At 33.9% G+C, this 4,467-nt stretch overlaps 1 pseudogene; it reads left to right on the top strand.

Annotated features, from left to right (window-relative positions):
* The first annotated feature begins 1,860 nt into the window (after window positions 1-1,860).
* On the top strand, window positions 1,861-2,258 carry LOC118840029 (annotated as a pseudogene).
* Window positions 2,259-4,467: the final 2,209 nt, after the last annotated feature.

Genomic DNA, 4,467 nt, shown 5'->3' on the forward strand with positions numbered 1-4,467 from the left:
ATCCCCTTGATTTCCAATTCTCTGCCACCACAAAAAGAGCTGCTGTAAATATTTTTGTACATACTGGTCCATTTCCCACTTCTATGATCTCTTTCAGATACAGCCCTAGAGGTGGTATTGCTGGGTGGTATTGCACATCTTTACAGCCCTTTGGGCATAGTTCCAAATTGCCCTCCAGAATGGCTGGATCAGTTCACAATTCCACCAACAATGTAACAATGTTCCAATTTTCCCACATCCTCTCCGGCATTTATGATTTTCCTGTTCAATCTTGACAGGAGAGATGTGGTGCCTAAGAGTTGTTTTGATTTGCCTTTCTCTAATCAATAGTGATTTAGAGCATTTTTTCATATGACTATAGAGATCTTTAATTTCTTCCTCTGAAAACTGCCTGTTCATATCCTTTGACCATTTCTCAATTGGGGAATGACTTGTATGCCTATAAATTTGACTCAGTTCCTTGTATATTTTAGAGATGAGTCCTTTGTCAGAGACACGGGTTATAAAAATTCTTTCCCAATTTTCTGCTTCCCTCCTAATCATTGGCTTTGTTTGTACAAAAACTTTTCAATTTGACATAATCAAAATTATCCATTTTGCATTTCGTAATGCTCTCTATCTCTTGTTTGGTCATAAATTCTTCTCTTCTCCATAAATTTGACAGGTAAACTATTCCTTGCTCTCTTAAATTGCTTATAGTATCAGCCATTATACCTAGACCATGGACCCATTTTTTATACTGTAAGACATTGGTCTATGCCCACTTTCTGCCATACTATTTCTCAGTTTTCCCAGCAGTTTTTGTGAAATAGTAAATTCTTAACCCAGAAGCTGGACTCTTTGGGTTTATCAAAGAGTAGATTGCTTCTCATTGACTACTGCATCTTGTGTACCTAACCTATTCCACTGATCCGCCACTCTATTTCTTAGCCAGTACCAAGTAGTTTTGATGACTGCTGCTTTATAGTACAGTTTAATATCTGGTATGGCTAGGCCCCCTTCCCTAGCATTTCTTTTCATTAATTCTCTTGATATTCTGGACCTTTTGTTCTTCCAGGTGAAGTTTGTTATTATTTTATCCAGCTCTATACAATAATTTTTTGGTAGTTTGATTGGTATGCCAGTGAATAAATACATTTTTAAAATTGTCATTTTTATTATATTAGCTCAGCCTCACCACGAGCTCCTGATGTTTTTCCATCTCTTTAGGTCTGACTTTATTTGTGTGAAAAGTGTTTTGTAATTGTGTTTGTATAGGTCCTTGGTTTGTCTTGGCAGGTAGACTCCCAAATATTTTATAGTGTCTACAGTAACTTTAAATGGAATTTCTCTTTCTACCTCTTGCTGTTGGGATTTGTTAGTAATATATAGGAGTGCCAAGGATTTATGTGGGTTTATTTTATCTAAATTTTGAAAGAAGTTAAATGAGTTACAGAAGGAAATACGCAATAAAACTATACAAGGGCAGGACCTCAACTTTCTTCTCTCAGAACTAGATAAAGCTAACCAAAAAATAAACAAGAAAGAAGTTAAAGAGGTGAATAGAATTTTGGAAAAGTTAGATATGATAGACCTCCGGAGAAAATTGAATGGGAATAGAAAGTAATATACCTTTTTACTCAGTGGCATATGGTACCTACACAAAAACTGACCATGTATTAGGGCATAAAAATCTCACAACCAAATGTAGAAAAGCAGAAATATTAAATGTATCCTTTTCAGATCATAATGCAATAAAAATCAGATTCAGTAAAGGGCAGTAGAAAGATAGATTAAAAATTAATTGGAAACTAAATAATCTAATCCTAAAGAATAGCTGGATCAGCTTTTGGTTCTAGAAGTGACCTGTTTCGTGTCAAAATGGGCAAGTTCATGAAACCCAGGAAGGTGGTGCTGGTCCTGGCCAGACAGTACTCTGGGCACAAAGCCGTCATCATCAAGAACATTGATGATGGCACCTCTAACAGGCCCTACAGCCATGCCTTGGTGGCAGGTATCGATGGTTACCCTAGAAAAATGACTGCAGCAATGGGCAAGAAGAAGATTGCCAAGAGATCAAAAATCAAGTCCTTCATGAAAGTTTATAACTGCGATCACCTCATGTCCGCCAGGTACTCTATGGATATACCATTGGACAAAACAGTTGCCAACAAGGATGTGTTCCATGACCCTGCACTAAAACGTAGGGCAAAGTCAAGTTTAAGGAAAGGTACAAGACAGGCAAAAACAAGTGGTTCTTCCAGAAGCTATGGTTTTAGAACTGCTGTGTTGGTCAGTAAATAAAATGTTTACTAAAAAAAAAAGAATAAGTGCAGCAAAGAAGAAATCATAGAAACAATAATTTCATTAAAGAGAATGACGAGAATGAGACAACATATCAGAATTTTGGGGATGCAAAGTAGTACTTAGGGGAGATTTTGTATATTTAAATGCTTGCATCAGTAAAATAGAGAAAGAGCAGATCAGTGAATTGGGCATGAAGCTAAAAAAAAAAAAACTAGAAAAAGAACAAATTAAAAACCCCCAATTAAACACCAAATTGGAATCCTGAAAATCAAAGGAGCAATTAATGAAATTGAAAGTAAGAAAACCATTGAACTAACAATAAATAAAACTGAGTTGGTTTTATGAAAAAAAAAAAAAACAATAAAAGAGATAAACTATTGGTTAATTTATTAAAAAAAGGGAAAAAAGAAAACCAAATTACCAGTATGAAAAATGAAAGGGGCAGTTCACCACCAATGAATAAGAAAATAAATTAATTATTAGGAGCTATTTTGCCCAATTATCTGCTAATGAATCTGACAATCTCAGCAAAATGGATAGTTACAAAAATATAAATTGCTCAGATTAACAGAAGACAAAATAGAATACTTAAATAGCCTAATCTTAGGAAAAGAAATTGAACAAGCCATCAGTGAACTCCCTAAGAAAAAATCTCCAGGGCCAGATGGATTCAGAAGTGAATTCTACCAGACATTTGAAGAACAATTAATCCTAATACTATATAAACTATATGGAAAAATAGATGAAGGATTCCTACCCAATTGCTTTTATGACACAAATGTAGTGCTGATACCTAAACCAGGAAGAGCAAAAACAGAGAAAGAAAACTAGACCAATTTCCCTAATGAATATTGATAGAAAAAATGCAACTTAAATAAAATACTAACAAGGAAATGACAGCAATATATCACAAGGATCATATAGTATGACCGGGTGAGTTTTATACCAGGAATGCAGGGCTGGTTCAATATTAGCAAAAGTATCAGCATAATTGATCACATCATAACAATACCAACAGAAATCATATGATTATCTCAAAAGATGCAGAAAAAACCCTTGACAAAATACAACACTGATTTCTATTAAAAAACGTTAGAGAGCATAGGAGTAAATGGTGCTTTCCTTAAAATGATTAGTATCTAAACCATCAGCAAATATTATCTGTAATGGGGATAAGTTAGAATCCTTCCCATTTAAAAATCTTTACAACCAGTGTCTCTGATAAAGGCCTCATATCTAAAATACACAGGGAACTGAACCAAATTTGTGGGAATACAAGTAATTCCCCAATTGAGAAATGGTCAAAGGATATGAACAGGCAGTTTTCAGAGGAAGAAATTAAAGATAGCTATAGTCATATGAAAAAATGCTCTAAATCACTGTTGATTAGAGAAATGCAAATCAAAACAACTCTTAGGTATTAGTCATACTATGACTATATGACCATATTAGTCATTTTTTCCATATGTAACATATGCGATATATGTATACATGTATGTATATATGTATATAATCCCAGATACTAAATCTGTATCAAAGAAGTTTCATACATTTTCCCCACATTTGACCGCTATCCTTATCTTAGGTGCATCCATTTTGTCTGTGCAGAAGCTTTTCAATTTTGTGTAATCAAAGTTATCTGTTTTATCTTTTGTAATTGCCTCTATTTATTGCTTGATGCAGAATACATTTATTCATAGCTGTGAAAGATAACTGCGTCTCTCCTAATATTTTAATATTATGATCCTTAATATTAAGGTTGTGTATCCATTTAGAATGTATTGTGCAATATGGCATAAAATTCTGATCTAAGCCTAATTCCTCTCAGACTGCTTTCCAGTTTTCCCAATAGTTTTTATTTAGATATTTTTACTAGGCAATTTATGTTTTCCACCTTGTCAAAAACTAGGTTATTGAGTTCCATTGTTTCTGATTCTCCCATCCCTATACTGTTTCATTGATCTCTCTGTTCTTTTAAACCAATACCAGAAGACAGCTGCTTTATCATATGATTTGAGGTCTTGAAGGTCTACCTTAAAGGTTTTCTCTTTTACTTTTCATCATTTCCCTTTACATTTTAGATCTGTTGTTTTTGCTGTTATTGTTTTTTTTTTAGCAAGTTCCATAAGATATTTCTTGGGCAATTTGATTGACATAGCATTACTGGTGTAAATTAACTTT

Source organism: Trichosurus vulpecula, chromosome 2 (genome assembly GCF_011100635.1).
Source record: "Trichosurus vulpecula isolate mTriVul1 chromosome 2, mTriVul1.pri, whole genome shotgun sequence".
Taxonomy (NCBI): Eukaryota; Metazoa; Chordata; class Mammalia; order Diprotodontia; family Phalangeridae; genus Trichosurus; species Trichosurus vulpecula.